A 22,746-nucleotide genomic window follows, 5' to 3' on the forward strand; every position below is an offset into this window, starting at 1 on the left:
CTATTAATTTGTTGGTTCTACTTGTTTCCCCTTTGACCTCTGTGATTATTATTTTTGATGAATGTTAGAGGAAATATAGCTTTCTTATCCTTGTCCTTTCCTCCTATTCTGGCTAAAAGTTTTTTAATAGCTACAAAAATATCAAGAAGTTTAACCATTCCCTATCTGAATCAGCTCTGGGTGTGCCACTAAGGGATGGAGTCTATAGTGAGATAGTCCAAAACTTATGCTAACTTGGGGAAGCTGTAGGCGACATACATGTTTAACTTAGTTTCCCCTTCCTACTCTGTATGTGGAAATAGAAACCCTCGTGAGAAAGGATATGTATGTTGTTCTGACAGGTCCCTTAAGCCAGGATAACATTCCAGGGGTGTAGCAAATATTCAATAAATAACAGTTATTTTCTTACTGGAAAATAATACAGTACAGAAGCTGATTTGAGAAAAAAAAATAACCAAGACAAAAATAACACTCAGCCAGTTGGCAGTAACTGGATTTGTGCAGAGATAATAGAACTTGGGAATCAGAAAATCTGGATTCAAATCCTGACTTGTTCTGTTACAGCTGGCAAATCACTTACTATCTCTGTGCCTCTTCCATAAATAAGATACTGATAAAAATACCTACCTTACATAGTTTTTGTGAGTAACAAATGAAACCATATATATGTGAGTGCTTTGTAACTCAGAATGCTCTGTAAATGTTAATGACTATCATTGTGATCGTCATTGGCACAGTGCACACTGAATTTGGAGTCATGGGATTTGAGATTGGATTCTGACTGTCCATCCTATCTATGGACTGTAGGCAGGACACTCCACCTTTCTGGGTCTCACTTTCCCTATCTGTCAAATGAGGGAGTTGGATTAGATGGCCCTTAAGGTCCCTTCCAGCTCTAGATCCAAGGTTCTGAAGTCACATGTGTAAAATGAATACAATAAGTTCCTATTTATGTACAGTCATTTATACAAAAGGATACTCTGCTTAAAGGGAGATTTTTGATCAATTGAGGATTATAAGGATGGCAGATTTTCAGAGAAATAAGTGTAATTAAAGTAAAGCTATAGTGACCATAATTTTAATTTTTCATGATTTATAGGTCATTTTAGAATTTCCAGGTCCATTTCATCATTTCCTAAGGCACAGTAATATTCCATTACAGTTATATAACCACAATTTATTTAGTCATTCCCAATAAGAAGAAACTTCTCTAAGTTTCTAATTTTTTGATCTTATGAAGAGAGCTGCTAAAAGTTTTTTTTTGTATATATTGGTTATTTCCCTCTTTTTTTGATTACTTTGGGGACAGAGACCTAATAGTGGTATAGTTGGGTCAAAGGATATTCATAGTCTAGTAATTTTGGAGGAATAATTCCAAATTGCTTTTAAGAATGGCTGGATTCAATTCACAGTTCCTCCGAGAGTGCACTAGTATACCTGGTTTACCATAGACCCTCCAACATTTCTCATTTTCCTCTTTTATCATCTGTGCCAGTCTGATCTCTGTGAGTGAGATGAAACCTTCAAGTTGCTTTAATTTGTGTTGCCAATAGCTTAGATTTCTTCCTTTGAAAACTGCCTGCTCATCTCCTTTGGCCATTTATCTATTGGAGAAAGACTCTTAGTCTTATAAATTTGAATTAGTTCCTTATATCTTTTGGACATGAGACCTTTATAAGAGAAAATTACTGCAAAGGCATATGTCCTAGTTACCAGCTTCCCTTCTAATTTTCACTGCATTAGATTGGTATGTGTAAAAACTACACAATTTTATATAATGAAAACTGTCCATTTTATCTTGTGCAATCCTCTCTAATCAAGCCTCTCTTTGTTGGTCCCACCTGAGGCCTATTGAATGAGCTGAAAAGATCTTTCACATACTGATTAGCCTCACAATTTAGAAGAAACTAGATAACTAATACCGTTAGAATTCTGTGCAAAATAAGAAAAAATAGGCTCTAAAGTATTCTTCTATAAGTGCATAAACTTCATGATGTTGGTCAACTCAACCATGCTCCAAATTAGGAAATGCTACTAACTATATGAAAACTTCTTAAGAAGGCATGATTGGAAATGTGGTGTGGTAGGAGAACACTGGATTTGAACTGGAAGATCTTTATTCGAATCCTGGCAATAGTACTTATATTTGCAACTCTGGACGAATCACTTTTGCTGGTCCTTCATTTGTAATTTCTTCATCTTTAATTGGCAAGCCTAATGGCCTTTTCTCAGTGCTCATGCTCGACCTCTCTGCTACTTTGCCACTGTTGATCACATCCTGCTCCTAGATTCATTTTCCTTTCTAATTTTTCTTAACTCAGCTCTCTCATGGTTTTTTTTTTTAATTCTAGTAGTGGTTTGACCACTTCTTGGTCTTTTTTTCTGAATCTTCAACTATAACACACTTAATAAATAGTTGTCCCTCAGTATTATGTCATTTTCTCTTTTTTCACTATACTCTCTCACTTGGTGATCTCATTAGTTTCCCTCATAGGTTCAATGATCATCTCCATGGTGATGATTCCCAGTTCTATATATCTAGCTCTATCTAGTCCAACACTACATCTGCAACTGTTTGTACATAGTTATTTGTGTGTTGTCTTATTCACTAGAATCTGAGCTCCTTGAGGACAGGAACTGTTTTTGCCTTTCTTTGCAACCCTAATTCTTAGCACAGTGCTTGGTACATAGTAAGCACTTAATAAAAGCTTATTGATTGTCAATGACTACAGGTATCTTAAGCTCAACATGTTGAACTCATTATCATTTCCCCTAAACCCTCCCCTCTTCCTTCTTTATTATTGTTGAGGGCATCACCATTCTTCCAGTCACTTGGGTTTACAATCTCATTGTCCTCTGTGACTTCTTGTTCACCCTACATATCAGATCTAGGCTCTTCTATCTTCACAATATCTACAATACACATCCCCTAATGAAGCCCTTCATCAACTCTCACCTGGACTATTTCATTAGCTTCCTAATTGGTCTCCCTGCCTCAAATCTCCCCCCACTCCAGTGCATCCTCCAATCAATTGCCAAAGTGATTTTCCAAAAATTTGGGTTTATACAGTAGGTGATTTAAACCTTAAAGAAGGTTTAGGTCATTCCTCTGCTCAATTAACAATGGTGACTCCCCTTTACTTTTAGCATCAAATATAAAATCTTGTGTTTGTCATTCAAGGCACTTAACAACTTGACCTCTTCCTACATTTCCAATCTTCTTACACTTTACTCCTTTCCAGACACTCTATTATCTAGCTACATTGGTTAGATTAACTCTACTTGCTGTTCTTCTGAAAGGACATGTCTCTTCTTTCTCTGTACTTTTGTACTGTCCTCCATACTTGAAATGCTCATATTCCTCACCCCCACCTCTTAGCTTCCCTGGCTTCCTTCAGAACTTATATCAAATCTCTCCTTCTACGGTAGGCCCTCCCTTCTAATTCTCCTAGTCACCCAAGCCTTTCCCTGTAACAGGGGTTATTAACATTTTTTTGTATGTCATAATCCCTTTAGCATTCTGGACTATGGACTAATGTTTGTTGCCTACATTCATAATTGAAGGAAGTACTAACTTTCAATTAGAAGGTAGTGAAAAGAAAGATGTAAGTTTACTGACCTTGTGGATCCTAGGTCGAGAACTCCTCCATAAACTCTATAAGTTTACTCTTTTTCTACTCTATTCATATATTATCTCTCTCATTAGTATGTAAGCTCCTTGAGGGAAAGGGACTCTTTGAATTTTTGCCTTTTTTTTTGAATCCCCATTGATTATCACAATACCTGGCATGCAGTAAATAATGAATGTTTGTTGACTGATTGATTGTAAAACGAGGAGTCTGGATTAGTTAGTCAATCTTTAATGTCCCTTATAGCTCTAAATAGTAGGATACACTAAGTCACTAATGAACATGCAATTTCAATTTGCAGGATTCATTAACTAAGAGTTTATTAGCTAATGTTGTCAATCCTAATGTAAACATGCACACACAGACACTCATTCCCCTAGATGCTCATTTATTCATGTATTCACACATTTGAGTGACGATAACAGAGGGAGTCATTTTTTTTCATTGGAGTACTACAGATTATGGGACAGAAAGAGGAAATAGATGAGCAATTCAGGAAGCAGATCACAAGCCCAGCGCAGAGGCATGAATCAGTAGTTATGGAAAACTTTAATTATCTAGACACGTGCCAGAGCTCTCCCTAAGTCAAAAGTAGAGCATCTTAACTTGCTTTATTGCTAATTTCGTTCATTTGTTTCATTTTTTTTTGAGAGGGGTAGGCAGGGCAATTGGGGTTAAGTGACTTGCCCAAGGTCACACAGCTAGTAAGTGTGTCATGTGTCTGAGGTCAGATTTGAACTCAGGTCCTCCTGACTCTGGGGCTGGTGCTCTACTGACTGCACCACCTAGCTGCCCTGCTTTATTGGTAATTTTGTCTTTGAAAAGATAGAGGTGCCAACAAAGGGGAATTTTCTTCTGGATCTGATTTTGACTGACAGAGCAGATCTGATCAATGGAATGGAAATGATGAAGTTTCTTTTTTCCCTCTTTTAAATAGTATTTGATTTTTTCCAATTCTATATAGAGACAATTTTTAGCATTCATTTTTACATAAAATTTTGAGTTCCAAATTTTCTCCCTCCCTCCCCTCCCCTCCCCTTCCCCCAAGATGGGAAACAATTCGATATAGGTTATATATGTGCAATTATGTAAAACCTATTTCCATATTAGTTATGTTGTAAGAGAAGAAACAGAACAAAAGGAAAAAAACCACCAAAAAAGGTGAAAATAATAGGCTTTGATCTATATTCAGACTCTATCAGTTCTTTCTCTGGATGTGGATAGCATTTTCCATCATGAATCTTTTGGACTTGTCTTGGATCATTGTATTATTGAGAAGAACTAAGTCCGTCATGGTTGATCATCATATAATGCTGCAGACACTGTGCAAGATGTTCTCCTGGTTCTGCTCAGTTCACTTTGCAACAGTGCATGTAAGTCCTTCCAGGTTTTCCTGAAATCCTCCTGCTTGTCATTTCTTATAGCACGATAGTGTTTCATTACATCCATATACCACAATTTGTTTAGCCATTTCCCAAATGATGGGCATCCTTTCAATTTCTAGTTCTTTGCCACCACAAAAAGAGCTGCTACAAATACTTTTGTACATGGGGGTCAATAGAACCAGGGCTTACTTACAGTACTTGGAACAGGGTGGGACCATACAAGTCACCTAGTTCATTTTCTAGATAAGAAAGCCATGTCCAAAGGAAAAAAATGAGCTCAAGGTCATATAGTAGTAGCAGAATCAGAATTCAAATCTAGGTTCCCTTTAAATCTAGAACTCTTTCTATTTTATCACATTTCCTCTTAGATGGATCTAGAAAAAGAATCTCATTCCTGACCACAAAGCCTATGGTTTTCAGGATTGCGAAGAGCCAATCACTTAAGATGAAGAATAGGTTATCCTTGGCTAGGGGGAAGGAAAATTAGATAGAATGTGGGTACACCTTGGACAGTTATGAAGGAAGGCAGAGGGAACATTATAAGAAAAAGTGAAAATGGAGAAGCATGCAAAGTTGGGAGACTGTAAAGAGATCAGTCATATTGGAGAGGGCATATGGGACTGATACGAGAATAAGAACAACAAAAAAAGCCTTGTGGACACTTTTTCCCTCTAGTTAGTTAACATAAGTGTGTGTGTGTGTGTGTGTGTGTGTGTGTGTGTGTGTGTGTGTGTATCTGTGTATCTGTGTGTATGTGAGGGGCCAGATACATGGCCTGAATTTAGGCAGCTAGGTAGTGCAGTGGATAGAACTCTGGGCTGGAGTTGGGAAGACCTGAATTAAAATGTGACTTCAGATACTTACTAGCTATGTAACCCTGAGCAAGTTATTTAACCTGTTTGCCTCAATTTTCTCAACTTTAAATGGGGATGATAACAACATCTACCTCACAGGACTGTTGTAAGGATCAAGTGAGATGATATTTGTAAAGTACTTAGCACAGTACCTGGCACATAGTAGGGACTCTATAAATGCTTATTCCCTTCCCTTCCACCTTGTACACTTTTTCTCTACTATGTCTATTGAATTATTCAGTCCAGCTGCTGAGAGTACTGAATTGTAAAGCTTGAAAGAACCTAGTGAGCCGGACATACACAAAATAATTGTTCAAGTAGATGAAAGAAGTAAACAAAGTGTTATGAGTGACAGCTCATGGGGTTGGGGGAAACAGTTCTGTTTGGAGGTAAATGATTAAAGCAACGGGGTTGATGGTAACTGCTTTTCTGAGGACCAGCTAAAATGATTAGGACTTAGTCTGGAAAGACAAAGCTTAAGAGAGGATATTATCAAAGTTTATAAGGCTTACTGTTTAGGATAGGGTGAACCCATGGACTTGTCAACCAGATCGCTTCCTGTGTTGCCTCCCAGCCATGGCTTCATTTTCCCACCATCCATCTCTCTCCCCATCTGGAATCTATGACTTCACCACTGGCCCTTTCCCTTCTCCCTCCTTCCCCCATAAGCAAACCTTTTGCTTTATTTTGCAGGGAACCAGGCCAATATACCAATCTGACAATTCTGCAGTCTCCTTGCCATACTCTTCATGCCCTCCCAGCCACTCCTTTTCCAAAACTCATTTCTGTGTTATCTTCTTCCATTAGAATATAAGCTCCTTGAAGGCAGAGACTCTTTAATTTGCACTATTTTCTTATTTGAACCAAGACTTAGCACAGCATGTGACGTATAAGAGGTGTTTAATAGCTGTTTTATTTATCATCTGTCTGTGTATATCTTTGATCATCTGTATATTTATCTGTCTCTGTTTATATATTTATCTTTGTAGTTATGTAGCTTTCAGTTGTCTATCACTGTATGTATGTATGCATGTTAATATGCATCTATTTTCTTACCTGCCTACCTATCTATTTGGATACTACAACCCTGGGGCACCCCTCGAAGTTTGAAAAAGAAATTTTAGGGCAAATTAAAGTAAAGGTTCTTCAACATAATGAACGGCTAATGAACTTACAGATCTTAGTACCCCAAAGGTGGCATAGGTTAAAAATAAAAATAGGCTTAAAAGAGGCTTAAATAAATTCATAAATTCCTACTGCCTTCCATATAAGGCCTTTCTCTCTCCCTTAGCTGTATTGTCATTCCCTCTTGGAATATGAACTCCTTGAGGGCAGAGTGCTTTTGCCTTTCTCTACCCTACCACCATTGTGCCTGCCTCATAGTAAATATTTAGATGCTAGTTCACTGACAACTGGCTCACTTCTACTACTTACAGTTAGAACAGTAGAATTCCTCCTTGGAGATCTCTACTCTTCTGAACACAAATCAGGGATCAAGCCCCTTGTGCACACATTCCACTAGAAGAAACCATAAGGCCAAGTTTCTTTACCGTTTTTTTTTGTTGCATGGACTCCTTTGGAAGACTTGGGAAACCATGGATCCCTTCTCAGAATAATGTTTTAAAATGCATAAAACACAAAGGAAATCAATCATATTGTAATGTGGTTATCAATTTTTTTTTAAAGTTTATGGGCTTCAGGTCAAGAACTCTTGTCCTAGGGAGATACATGAGCTCATGCAAGTGGGAAGAAGATTGTAAACTCCTTGAAGCCAGGAGTTGTCTTTTGCCTTTTTTAAAAAAAAATTTTCCCCAGTGCACAACACAGTGCCTGGCACACATTAGACACTTAAATATTTATTGATTGAAGGAATTAGAACCAGAAACAACCAACAATGCTAAGCTCCACTGGAGTTCTTAACCTTGTCCAAGTCTTTTACTTATGAAACAAGTTGGGCCAGGGACCTATAACAGAGAGTAAACGCTTTATTGAGTAGCTTCAAAATTTCATCTGAGGTAGGTGAAATGTTCAAACCCAGATCTTTTTGACTCCAAGTCTAGCTCTTTCTCCATTTCCCTCAGGTCTTCCAAACTTCAAGATCAGCCCTCTACCCATTACATTATGCTGCCTTTCTACCCATTTTTGCTACATTTATCTTACACATATCTTAGTATTCAAATCCTTGATTTGTCTCTCTCATCCTTACTACATAGAATAGAGGTTCTAAGGCTAGAAATATGGAGAACATTACCAGGCCTACATATTGAGAAAGAATTCCAAAAACAATTAGAAAGCCCCAAACCTTGGCTTACCACAGAAGGGTACACATCTCTCCAAAGAACAAAAGGGAATTTCTTGGTTTCTGCTCTCTGTACTTTGCCCAGTTCCTGAAGCTTATAATTTTCTTGCTTGTGACAGTGAAAGAGGTAGGAGATATTTTAGACCGAAAAAGAAAAAAAGGTTCTCATAGCACAGCTGACAAGAAGATCGATGAGCTTAGTTGTTGGTATTCACCTGGACAGTTCGTTTTAATTAACTCTTATCTGGAAAAGGTTTTCATTCCCAGAGCCCCTCAGCCTTGCTTCTTTCCCCTCCCCGTGGTCTCTGTCTTTCAATCCTGCCCTACCACTTCCTCAGCTCAACAGCATATGGAACAGAGATTTCTTAAGCCTCCTTCTGGATCATTTCATCATATTAAAGGAGGATGTTTGCTTCAGAGCAAGTTAAGACTCAGCTTCAGCATGTACCTCCTCCATGATGATCACTTTTCGGGAGGCTGTAGGGAGCAAAGTTTCACCTAAGTGGCTTATAAGGGAAGGGGAGGAAAGGGAAGGGAATAAACATTTATCTAGTGCTTACTATTTGCCAGGCATTGTGCTCAGCACTTTTAACATATATGATCTCCTTTGATCCTCAAACATCCCTGTGAAGTAGGTGCTATTATCTCCATTTTACAGCTGGGGAAACTGATTCCAACAGGTTAAATGACTTGCCCAAGGTCATAGAGCTAGGAAGTGGCTGAGGCCATATTTGAATTCAGGTCTTCCTGACTCCAGGTGCAACACTCTATCCACTGCACTACCAGCTACCTCTAAGATCTAATGATATAATTTCTGGTTCTATAAAAGAATCATAAGGCTATCTAACCTTAGAACTGAGAGGGTCTTCACAACCATCCATTATAATCCCATATCTAAAGCTTAAATTCTCTTTACATCATCCCTAATACCTGGTGGTCATCTGGTGATGAGGATAGCACTATGACTCACTTATGAATCATCTTTCCTCCTCTGGTTTCCTATAGCCCGTAGAGTCATTGCTATATTATTTTAATGCTTAATTATGTGACTCATGAGATATTTCACGTGTTAGTTTTGTCTCACCAGGAAATTTGAATCATTGAATCTCAGAGTTAGAAGGGACCTGGGAGATTATCCAGTCCAACCCCCTGGCAGATGCATGAATTAATCTAGGCTTCAAATGAGCCCCTTTCTTTCTTTCAGTTTTTCAAGTGAAATATGAGTAGGCATTAATCCTAAGGCAGCTGTTAGTTGAATAAAGAGCTCATTTGTAAGACATAATTTATTGTGATTCTTAAAACTCTTCCCTCTAAGTTCAGGCTGTCCTCACTATTAAACAGTTAGCAGTGCAAGTTAAACAAGTTCACAATTTTTGACAGACAGTAGTAATGAGAAAATGAAAAATCAAGAGATTCTCCTTTAAAATTTCAGTTAACCTTTGGTCTTTTTTTCATAAAAGTTTAAAGTTATGGCCACCTGGCATACAGTATAAGGCTTGTTTTTCTCAAGTTAATTCAATTCTTAGAGAAATTTCGTACAAGGAAAACAGTGGCTTAGATTTAGTTTTTGCTAAGTAGGCCTCAGGCCAAGACGTAAAGGAACAAATGGCTTAATTTGGCTGATAAAATGATGGTCATATACAGTAATCCAAAGAATCATCCAAAGAAACATTAAAGCAAGGAGGACAGTGAAACTTTAGCAGTCAATTACAGGAACATGGCAGTTGTGGGGAGGGCAATCCTTCACTTAACTATCTTTGACAGATAATTACGGTAACATTTACATAGAGAGTTATGCTCACAAAGTACAATTATGGTCATCATCTTATTTCATCTTCACAGCAAATTTATGAGCTAGAATAGTGTAAGTATTGCTTACCCCCATTTTACAGGTTAGGAAACTGAAGCTTATAGAGGTGAAGAGATTTCAGTTCTCAAAGTCATCTAGCTGATCAGTGGTGGGAGACACTCCTGGAGCCCAAGCCTTAGGATTCCAAGTCCCATCCTTTTTTAACTCTTTTACTCTGTGGTTCAGGAGTTCCATTGGCAACACTTGAGTAGCAAACCTTTGAGCAGTTATTTTGTTATCTCTGGTAGTCATTTAATACAAAGTAATTTAGGGTTTTCATTTCATGATTTACATAGGCTCATCGAGCAAAGTATTAGCTTGGGAGTTTCTATCCCAATTCTTATTAACTAAATTCAGTAGCCTTCCATTTAAAGGAAACTGCTCAGGCCAACCATTATCACATCATTCCTCTCTGGGCTAGTGTTGCTGACCCTCCTGACTTCTTTCTCCACCAAGTTCCTCTCCCTACCGCTTCTCCCTTTCAGCTTCCTTTTACATGTTGTGTTTCCTTGTTAGAATGGAAACTCCTTGAAGGCAGGATTGTCTTGAAAAAAAACAACAACACTTTTATTTGTACTCACAGAGCTTAGCACAGTGCCTGACATGTAATAAATTCACAAATGGTTGCTGACTTGACTAGCCTGCCTTTGAGTTATGTAGTGTGTAATCTATTTTAGAAGCTAACTCAAACGATTTGAGAAAATAAATATGATACCATGTTTGCAAATAGACTAAACTTATTTCATGTTTAATTTGTATGCACATTTAACGTCTTTATCATCACCCTTCAGAATCTTTCATTTCTCAGGCTAATTAATGTTTATTTATGTAGTATATATAATCCTCATTACTTGACCTCCTGTATTCCCATTTTGAGAAGAAAGTCAAGCAAAATGTTTTCCCTTCTCTCTACCTTTCTTTCTCTAACCCCCCTTTTCCTGCTTCAAAACTTCCCTGACTTATAGCACAGGTTCCTTTGTAACTACATGACTATCATTCTTTCAACATTTATTGCACACCTATTGTGTACAAGGTGGTGTGCTAAGTATTGAGGGGTATATAAAGTTGACCAAGATTCAGACCATATCCTCAGAGAACTGATAATCTAGAAGAGGAAATCAAGCAGTGTCAAATATCAAACATGATTATAAAAACAACTGACATTTATGCAGTTTACAAAGGACTTTGCATACATTATCTCATTTGTACTCATGAAATCCCTATGAGCTAGGTACTTTTTTGGAGGGAAATATTCAGAGCTCTAATACTTCTAATACTTTTAATACTTACTACCTGTATGCCTTGTGTAATTCACAAGCTCCCTGGGCCTTGGTCTCTTCATCTATAAAGTGAGATGATTAATCTAGATGACCTGTGAGGTTCTTTCCATTTTTAGAACTATGACCTTATTGATTAAGCCCCATGAAATTCCCTGTACTTACAGTCATTAAATTAGAAACTTGCCTAGGGGCACCAAGAGAGTAAGTTGACTTGTCCAGAGTCATGGGGTCAATGTAGGTCAGAGGCAGAATTTGGATCCAGGTCTTCCTGATCCATCAACTATCTGTCGAATATGCTACTAAACTGTCTAGCTTCTCTCTGATCTGGATAAGACCTAGAATTAAAAAGCTTTTAAACATTTCTCTTTGGGGATAAGTTTTGTTCCTGTAACTCAATAAATATGGAGTTCCTGCATATTATTAGGTCTATTTCATGCTAGACTTTGTAGAGGGCACAAAAGAACTTAGAATCCAGTTACATGATAAAATGTAAACATTTCAAAGAACCGGGGAACCCAGGGAGAATCCAGGAAATGAATTAATTACCAAATCGTGTCATTTTGACCTCAGATACTGGAGGAGTTTAGAGAGGGAAGAGATCAATTAAAGCAGAAAGCATCTCAGACAAGATTTCAAGAAGCAGGGAAGGGTAGCCTAGGCAATAAGTTAGGTCTTGAAGACTGAGGAGGTTGGAATACTTGTTTTCATAAAAGGAATGCATTTTTTCCTTACTGAGGCAGTTGAGTTCAAAGGTCCTAATATCGTATGGGCAATGGTAGAACCACAGATTTAGAGCTGGAAGGAAACTTAGAGGCCATTGAATCCAACCTCCTCCTTTTACAGATATGGAAACTGAGGCTTTGTGAGGTTAAGTGACTTGCTCATGATCACACAGCTAGGATGCATCTAAGGTAGGATTTGAACTCCAGTCTTTGTAATCACAGGTCCACTATGCCACAATCCCTTCTAGCTCTATGATTCTCAGATTCTAAATTAAAGAGGCGCAAAAAAAATTGTATTGGGAAGGACAGAAGGGAAATAGAGAAAGTCCATGCTCATGATTTTACTTTGGCTCCAACTGCCTCTCCTTGGAATTCCTTCTTCCTCATATCTTCCCACTTCTGTAATAGAGAGGGCTCTCACTCTTCCATTTTGACTTCTTAGTTTTGATTGTTAGTCTTCTCCTGTAACTGGCTAAATTCAATAAGGTATAAATCCAGCTTTCACTACTGTTGATTATCCTCCTTTTCCGGGTACTACTCTCCCCTCTTTCCTTCTGAGAAACCACATTCTCTTGGTTCTCTTACCAAGTGCTCCTTCTCTAGCTCTTTCACTGCTTCCTCTTCAATCACCAGTTTATTAAGTTCCTACTATGTGCCAGGCATCTTTATAGCTGCTGGGAATACAGCTTACATTTTGTGGAAAGAGACAGCAAGTACATAAAAAAGAATACACAAATAAAAACGAGGTAGTTGAATACAAGGTAGTTAGGGAGGGAGGGCACTAGCAGTTGGGAACTGAGGTTGTTTATCCTGGAGAAATCTCAAGAGACACCTGATATCTGTGTTGAAGTATTTCAAGGGCTCTCATATGGGAAAGGGCAGCTAGATGGGATAGTAGATAGAGTCCCTGGCCTGGCACCAGGAAGACTCGTCTTCCTGAGTTCAAATTTGACCTCAGATATTTACTAGCTGTGTGACTACCTTTGACAAATCCCTTGGTTTCCTTATCTGTAAAATGAACTGGGGAAGGAAATGGCAAAACATTTCAGTACCTTTGCCAAGAAAACCCAAAATGGGGACATGAAGAGTTGAACACGACTGAAGACTGAACAACAACACATGGGAAAGAGATTAAAAAACTTGTTCCATTTAAACCCAGAGGGTAGATGCTGCAACAGCGGGTTGCAGCTGATAAGAGGTAAACTTAGACTCCATGTTAAGAAAGATTTCTTAATAATTACAGCTGTCTAAAAGTGAAATGGGCTGCCTCTAGAAGTGGTGGTTCCCCCCTTCTTTGAAGTTCTTACAGCAGTCTAGATAACTACTTAGCATAGTACCTGGCACATGATAGGTATTTGATAAATGTTGATTGATCGATTGGATTCTTCTTAGGATGTAGGTTGGACTAGATGGCTATAGTTTTAAACTGTGATTCTGTTACTCCAAAATCTCTATTTCCAGAGAATACTTCTCTCCTAAACTCCAGATCCTTAGCTACAACTGCTTAGAAGATATCTGCACCTGGCTGGCTGTCCCAATGACACATCATGTTCGACATCCCTGAAACTCAGCCTGCTATCTTTGCCCCCCAAACCTGCTTGCACTTATTACTTCATTGTCTGTCTGTGGAACCACCATTTACCCGGTTTTCTGTGTTTGAGATCTTGGTACTAAACTCCATTGTAGGTGGAACAATGGATGGCATACTGGAACCAGAGTCAGGAAAACCTCAGTGCAAATCTGACCTCAGATTAGCAGTGTGACCCAGGGCATGTCACTTAACCTCTGTTTGCCTCAGTTTCCTCAACTGTAAAATGGGGATAATAATAGCACCTACCTGTCAAAGTTGTAAGGATCAAATGAGATAATATTTATAAAAAAGTGCTTGGCATATAACAGTGCCTGGCATATAACAAACACTCATTCCCTTCCTCTTCCCTTGTCCTTCATGTGCAGTTGGCTACCAAGTACTCTCAATTGTATCTCTAATATTTCTCATATCTATCTCTTTCTCTCTATTTATACTGTCACCATTCTAATACAGATCCTCAGTGACACTCTTCTGGGCAGTTGCTTCTCAAAGTATATTCCCGATTTTATTCTCTTTATCACTTCAAACCACCCTTTACTCTCCACATAAAGTTTTTATATGCAACTGCTTTAACTAGAAGTTCCTGGGGCTTTGTTCCATTCCTTGAAAGTGATGTCATCCCCAGAAGTGGCCCTATCCCCCAAGGGGCCCAGCCTCCTGGTGTTTTGGCCTTCACTTCTCCTCTCTCCTTCCACAGGTTAGTGCCCTGAGATCTCCTCCACAGGCTGGTGTTGGGGTTTGCTGCCCAGATGCCCATAGATTTGAGAGCATATTTAGTATTTAATTCCCAGGTCAGCCATGCTCATTCTCACTCCTCTCCTGATTCCACATCTGACTCTTCAGGCTTCTGCATGTTGCAGCAAGCTTCTCACCCTGGACTGCAGTCCCTTCCTCCTCTTAGTTTTCCTCTTGCAATATTCACTTTTGGGAAGAGCCCAGGTCAGCCATGTTCATTTCTTCTTCTCTCCTGAACTTCTCCAACCCTTTCCCCACCTTTCTCACATTTTTCTTCCTCCATCTTTCAGCTTTACTTTATGTGTTGTCTTCCCTTAAAAGAATATAAGCTTTTTGAGGGCGGGGGCTTTCTTTCTTTCTGCTTTTATTTGTATTCCAGTATTTACCACAGAGTTTGGCACATAGTAGCACTTAATGTATGCTCGCCATTGTAACGTTTGTTGTTCTTGCTGTCTCAGATACTGAAATTACCATCTATGGACCTGATCATGCCAAGCTTCTTAAATTTCTGTGGCTTCTTATGACCTACTGTATAAAACCCAAATTCCTTTGCCTGGATTGTTCTCCTTCATCCTTCTCAACTAGCTGAGTTTGCATACATCTTTGAAAGCCAAATTCAAATGTCATTTCCTCCATGGAGTCTTCCTGCATCTCCTGCAGTTGGCTGGAACCTTTTCTCTCAGACCTCACATGGCATTTTGTGAAGACCTCTTCAATATACTCTGTGTTATTTAGTTTTATAGTTATTTGTGCCTTTGTCATACAAGGAAAAGTCTCTGGTATCACAAAGAATAAGGCAGGATTACTGCCCAATAACCAGAAATTCAACAGTTAGTAAAATATCATTTAATTAATATAACTATTTTTATTCTTATGTCTGAAGGTCTTTGCTGATTGTCAGCCTGAGCCTACATTCTAAGTTTTAAAATTTTTAATTTTTCTATTCCAAACTTTCTTCCTGCCATTCAAGCTATGGGCAAAGGCCCACCATGAGGGTATTGATTTTTATTATTAATTTTTTTCTTTAAAAATTTTTTTTTGTGAGTTCTACTAGACTACAGACCTTTGAGAAGGCAGGAACCATGTTTTATATTTTTCCTATAGCCTAGCATGGAGCATACTTAATAAATATTTATTGGTTTATTGAATTTAAGTGAGTCAAAGAGAGTCAGCTGTGGTTGGAAATCTTTGTTTCCTTCTACTGCTTTCCTTTCATTTCATATAGAAGAGCAGTAGGGACAGTGAGGAAAACCGATTACGAAGCAGACTGTCTTAGCACAGTATCTGGCAAATAGTAGCAGGTTAATAGATGCTTCTTGACTTGGCTTGACTATAAGAAAGAACTCCCTGTCCAAAAGAGGGTGTTCTTTCAAAGGAGGTAGTGTGTGGCCCATCATTGGATGGTTTTGAGCAGAGGATAGCTGACCACTTATCAGGGAAATTGGAGAAAGAATTCATGCCTTCTGGGAAGTGTAGGCCTGGATGACCTTGGAGGTTCCTTCCAATTTTGAGATCTAGAATTGTATGATATCAGTAGAAACAAAATGGTAGTTTCAGTTAGTTCCCTATTAGTGTGAATAATGAATCCCTTGGAGTGGTCACATGTATTCATATCTGCACTGTTTGAAGTTATAATCATGTAAAATATGGTAATTGGTTCCAGTCTGATGGAAATATTCAGTGCAAATTCAAATAATTTGGATTTTCTTCACAGGGTTGATTATTTGCACTAATCAGAGCCTAGCTGTATTTCAGTCACATTGAATCCGTGATGACAACAGACGTTGTAAACAGTGAGGAGTAAAACAGCTGTACCATGAAAGTCTATTAGGTGCAAATGGGCCACATGTGCCCTCTAACCAAGCTGCCAGGGAACAGGCTGTCAGGACTGTCATTAGCACCTGCTGTAGGTGGGGGACATATGGAGAATGAAATCCTTTGCTGGGTCTTCTAGTTATCTTTTAGCACCTTTGGGGAGCCTTGATAGGCAGTTGCAAAGTGGTGAGAAGGAATCTGGGAACTGGGGTCAGATGGACAAAAATAGGGTGGCACCGTGAAGTCGGTACTAGTATTTTGGCTTCTGTGATATTTGGAAATATTGGTTGAAATTCCAGAGGAATGTTAGAAATACTCCAGTGGGTATGTTCAGGAAACCAAGGTTGGTGAAGAATATAATTTGGCTTTCAGCATATAAAAGATAAAAGGGCAAGTCAGGCCTGACCTGGTTTTGTGAGTCCCACTTGCTTTGTGTTATTCCATAACAGAATATACATGTTCCAGAACAGGAGGCAGATTTTGCTGGAATATGAAGAAGCATTTCCTAATGATTCTAGTTGTCCATAAATGGAATTGGCTACCTTTTGAGGCAGCCTGGTAGTTCAAGGTAAGAGTGCTAGACCAAGAGTTAGGAAGGTGGGTTAAAATCTAGCCTTAGACACTTATAAGCTGTGGGACCCTGAGTAGATCACTTTGTCCCTCTTAGATTCAATTTCTTTAACTAGAATGGGGATAATAATAGCAGTTACCTCCCAGGGTTGTTGTGAGGGTCAATGACATAACACATGTACAGTGCTTTGCAAACCTTTTGGGAGCTATATTATTGGTAGTTATTATTGATAAAAATAATTCTAGTTATATAAGGTCACTTAAGTGGTGAAATAGATAGAGAACTGGGCCTACAGTCAGAAAGACCTGAGTTCAATTTAGTCTCAGACACTTATTAGTTGTATGACCTTGGGCAAGTCACTTAACCCCTGTTTGTCTCAGTTTCTTCATCTGCAAAATAGAAAAAATAGCACCTCATTTCCAGGGGTATCGTGGGGGCCAAATGAGATAATAATGGTAAAGCACTTTAGCACAGGGTATGGCACATCGCAGGTACTATATAAATATTATTAATAATGATATAAATGATATAAATATCATTAATAATGAGTTCCTAATTCTTTTAAGTGGAAGCCTCAGGTAGGGAGGATATTTGATGATTTCTGAATTCTCTTTCAACTCTGAGATTCTATGAATTCTATGAGTGATTTAATGATGCCTAGAAATTACAGTTTGTTTTGAATGTCAGCTGTCTTGAATTAATAGTGTGCCGTTCCCAACTGCCTGTGGGCAGCCAGCTCTAATCACAGGTGACCCAGTTATTTACCAGTGGAAAGAGTAGAAACAGGTGCACTAAGACACTCAGACTCAGCATCACGGGCTCCTTTGCTGAGTCTTTAGAGCCATCAGGACAAAGAATAGCATCCATCCCGGTCCTGGACATGAACCAGATACTTTATGCAGCACTTGGAAAGTATCCTATTAATGATAAGAGTTTGGGAAGAAAAGTGATTGGGAAAAATAAATTGGAAACACTAGCATTTGTTAATGCCCTTTCTTCCCAGACTTACTGACTTGACTTTCTCATGGAGAGAAGAGCAGCAGCTGCACTTCTGGCATTCTTGATCATGTAAAATTGTCATTGAGGTCTGTGGCCTTTCTGTAAGTTAGTAAGAGATTCAGGACAGAAGGAGCTAGTCCAGTCTGCTCTGAGTCAAAGGCCCCACATTGAAGCATTCATAATGAATCATTATCACAGCCTAGATACAGTACAAGTCTAACTTGAGAAGACAGGAAAGAAATAGAATTAACTCTGCTTGATTGCAGACTAAGGTTACATAATTTGTTTTAAAATAGCATTAAGAATTTCTGTAATTTGCAGGGTGAAATCCCAATAATTTCACTGATTAAGTTCTATTTTCCATTTACTTGTCCTAATCAAACAAATTGACTCTCTCTGCTAAATTTTAATATAATTTAGCCCTTTGGAGAACACTAAAAAGGAAAAAAGGTAATGTATGGCTTAATCAAGAAACAAGACCAGAAAACTAGACTCTTCCTTCCTGTTCTGAATTCTACCACAGTTCTGGCATGGGGAAGAATGCTAATATAACAGATCACCTGCTAACTCTCACCAGGCTGTATTTTCCTTTCTTACCACCAGAATATAACAGACCCAGTTTTCCATAGTAGATTTTTTTTATACCATTCATCTTAAAGGTAGTATTGTAATTACTAGAGAGGTTCACAATTTTTTTTGGAATAAAACACTCCTCATTAACTCTCATTTTAAAATCCTACCAATCCTTTAAAATTTAGCTATATGCTACTTCTCAGTGGTGCTTTCCTAGGACCTTCCAGTAAAGTTGGAAATGATTTTTACCTCCTCGGATCTCTTATAGCAATTTATTTATCCCTCTCTGATGTATCTCTTTTTTCTTGGGAGGTGGGTTATATCTAGACCTGCATCACTGAAGGCCTATGCCAGGATGAAAAAAATTTTTTGATGCAGATCTGCAACTTACATGCAACGTATAATCTTGGATTGCTGCCTGAGACACTGAAAGTCTAAGTGACTTGGCTGTGGACACATAGCGGTAGTTTTTGTCAGAGGGAGTGCTTGAATTTAGGTTTTCCTGTCTTCAAGACCAGCACCCTTTCTACCATACAATTTCCCCATGTTGCACTTTATATTTTAACTATTTGTGTATCTGTCTTATTTTCTCTTCTTTGTGTTAAGCGCCATGACTGGGCTGTCCTGGCTTCTATCTCAAACACTTGTTCATTAAGTCTGACATGAGAGCACAGAGCTAGAAGAAAATTTACCAGGCCACTGAATTCAAGCCCCTCGTTTTACAGATGAGGAAACAGTCACAGAAAGGGTCACACAGCCAGTAAGTGTCCGAGGCAGGATTTGAAATCATGTCTTCTTGAGCCCAAGTACAACATCTTATTTGTTATACCATGACTAGAACAGACCGTCCCCATGTGGGTAGTTAGGTGGCACAGTGGATAGAGTGCTGGACATGGAGTAAGGAAGCTGTTGTTGTTATCAATGTTGTTGAGTCATTTCAGTTGTGACTGAAGCACTTTGCCATTTCCTTCTCCAGCTCATTTTACAGATGAGAAACTGAGGCAGGTGGACCTGAGTTTAAATCTGGCCTCAGATAGTTACTAGTTGTGTGTCCCTAAGTCACTTAACCTCTGCCTGCTTCAGTTTCCTTAGTTGTAAAATGGGGATGATAATAACACCTCCCTCACAGAGTTGTTATAAGGATTAAATAAGATAACAATTGTTAAGCTTTCAGCACAGTGTCTAGAACATAGTAGGCACTTAATAAATGTTTCTTCCATCCTATTACATGGTGAATTCTCTCCCCTCCCCACCTTCTCTAAAGCCCAACTCAGATGCCCCCTATTCTGTTAAAGCCTCAAGAAAAAGAGTTTTCTCTTTAAGTAGCTTCTAGCTATTTTCTGGTCCCTCTTCTTCCCATGTCTCTTGTTCTTCCTTGCATCATGGTTACTGTTCCTTTTTCTCACTGCTGAGTCTGATGGAAAGCTCCTTGTATCTTTGTATTCACAGTGACCAGTACACTTAAAAAATGGCTTTGTGATTTCATCAATGTAGGGATCTCCTCCCTCCTGGATTACTTCCTTGTCATGGTGGAAGGGCTTGTGTAGCTCAATGAAACTATAAGCTATGGTGTGCAGGGTTACCCAAGAAGATCAAGTGATAGTGAAGAGTCCTGATGAAGGAAATGGCAAACTACTCTGGTATCTTTGCCAAGAAAACCCCATAGAAAGTATTAAAGTAATAATAGGTATGACACCAGAATAGCATGCTATGCTGTGGTCCGTGGGGTCACTAAGAGGCAGACATGACTGTATAACAAAACCAGGACCTTCCCATTTGGAAATGCTCTATATCAATGCAATTCAACAACTTGTCTGAAGCCTACAGTCTGAGAGAGTCGCCTTGGGGGTACTGAGCTCTTAAACATCTTGCCTAGGGCCACACATCTAACATGTGGTTAAGCCAGCCTTGAAGCTACGTCTTCTTGACTCCAAGGCCAGTTCTCTATCCATAAGCCAAGCTCTCCCTTGTCCTGAACTGAGTACATACTTCATGTTTATTGGATTGAATCGAATAGACCTTGTTTTCCTCTGGGAGCTATAGTTCTTAGCTAGTTCCCATTAGTGTGAATAATGTATCCAGTGAAGTAGCCACATTATTCGATTTGTACTGTGTATTTCCATTGAGCTGGAGCCAATGACCATATTTTAAATAATTGTAACTTCAAATAATGTATATTTCAATACATGTGACCACTTCATGGGATTAGTTATTCACACTAATTGGGACTTAGTTGACAAATATTTGTTGAATTTGAATTTGGAACTGGGTGAAATTTACTTTTTTGGTAAAAATACAGTTAATTGTCTTGAAGGGGAACACAGTTTTTGGTAACTTTGTGTTTTATTATTAAATCTTGCTCATTGAATCCCATTGGTTCATGTTGAGTATATTGATGGACTGCTCCAGAGAAAAGAGTTAAATGTTCTTACAACCATGACTCTATGTCCCTTTTCTTCTTCATATTGGTGAATTGGTGAATGAGACTGTTTTTTTAACCTACATATGCCATGAACTTTAATTTTCTGTAAGAAAAAGAAAGCTATTTTTCATAAAATATCCCAATATAATTTTGTTTCTTTGCCAAGACTGCACAAACAAGAAGATTAAAAATATTTTTCTTAGCATATTAGCAATATATTCCTTATTCTAAATGTCTGACACTTGAAATACAAGACTTTCTATTGAAGGATTTATCAGTCCTCCCAAGGATTTAGAATTCTTTTCCATTCCAAGTCCCAAGTATAGATGAGTCATCCATCACATAAAGCTCCGAATCTGGAAGACAAATTATTCCCCAAAGTTGGATACTTTTCTTTAGTCATTCCTAGTAGCCCAGTAAATATTATTCTGCAAATTTGATGGGCTTTCAAACCACACTATAACTTACAGAGGTTGGAAACAAGAGCACATGATAATTAGTTGGAAAGCTATCTGGAAAAAATAGAAACTAACATGGAAAACAATATTTGGAAAGGAAGTAGGTATTAGAAACACACACACACACACACACACACATATTTAAAGCTAGACTTTTTGGTACTGATAGATAGTTATGCAAATAGTAGCTATTGACTGGGTCTCCCAAAAGGCAACGTGTAGACTAGACACAACAATCACTTTGATTTTATTTTGATGCAAGATCAGAGATTTAGAAGTGGAAGGGATCTTCTACTAGGCTGTCTGCTTCAACCTCTGCATTTTACAGATGAGGAAACTGGGGCCCAGAGAGATTATATGCTTATCCAAAGTCATGCAACACTGGAGCAGGGCTTTGCGCCCATGTCATCTGACCCTGTATCCAAGGCTTTAGCCATTGCATTGCACTGTTCTTTTTTACACTTATTTAGGGTGGGAAGGAGGGGGAGGAATATCTGAAAAGGGAAAGAATATCAGAAAGTCTCCAATGAAAAGCAAGCCCCCTTTCCCTAGTCCCAGCAAATACAGATTCATTTGCATTAAAACAACAAACTCTTCTTTGGGGATGCAGGTGTATACTGAAAGGGTTAGAAAAGCAGTCATTCACACACCAGTGTTACTATTTTAATCAGATCAATGCCTACCTGGGATTAATCTGAATGGGAAGCTCCTGGGAAAGATCCTTGGAAGGAAGGAGAAGGTGTAATTTTAGTATATGGGACAGTTGGGTGTTGAGTATGAAGACCAGGCTTGTGTGTGATAGAAGACTGGGGAGAGCAGTGTGATGGATCCACTGGGGGCAAAGGAAAGGAGAATGAAGGTAGGAGGAAGCAAGAAAGAACTTAGTCTCATTTGTGATTTTTCCTGGGGTCCTAACTAGGGGTAGTGTGCCATTGAAAGCCTTCTGTGCTTGAACTGTCACTTATCAATGCTTGAATTATGATATTGGGTCTTTTAAGACCCAACATAAATGCCGTCCTGTCTATACAGATTTTCCAGGTCCTCTCAGCTTGAAGTGATTATTCCTTCCTCTGAGTGTCAATAGCATTTTTCTTGCCTTTCTCACTTTTATATTTTACCTTGAATTATGGTAACTCATGTATATGTCTCATCTCCCCTACTAGATTGTAGCTTTTTCAAAATAGAAATTGTGTCTTATTATTGTATTCTTCTTAGCACCCAGCCCAGTGCCTTGGATGAAATAGATACTCAATAAATGTTTGCTGAATGCATGATTGTCAGGACTTATTTGTGAGGCTATAAACCTTGGCTTACTCCCATTTGAGCCATTCAACCCAATCCAAACTTTACAATTCAGCCTAGTGCTTCCCTATCCAGTCTCATTTGTCTTCTCCCCTTCATCCCAGGGAGAGGGAAAGAGAAGAAGAGAGAGGAAGAGGGGGCATTAGTTACTGTACAAAAATAAACTGGGTTAGATGCCTATCTCAAACTAGGTCATCTTTGCCTTGGGTCCCTCTACTAACTACTTCCTACTCCTCCAATTATGAGTACTTGTGGACTTCCT

Source organism: Trichosurus vulpecula, chromosome 2 (genome assembly GCF_011100635.1).
Source record: "Trichosurus vulpecula isolate mTriVul1 chromosome 2, mTriVul1.pri, whole genome shotgun sequence".
NCBI lineage: Eukaryota > Metazoa > Chordata > Mammalia > Diprotodontia > Phalangeridae > Trichosurus > Trichosurus vulpecula.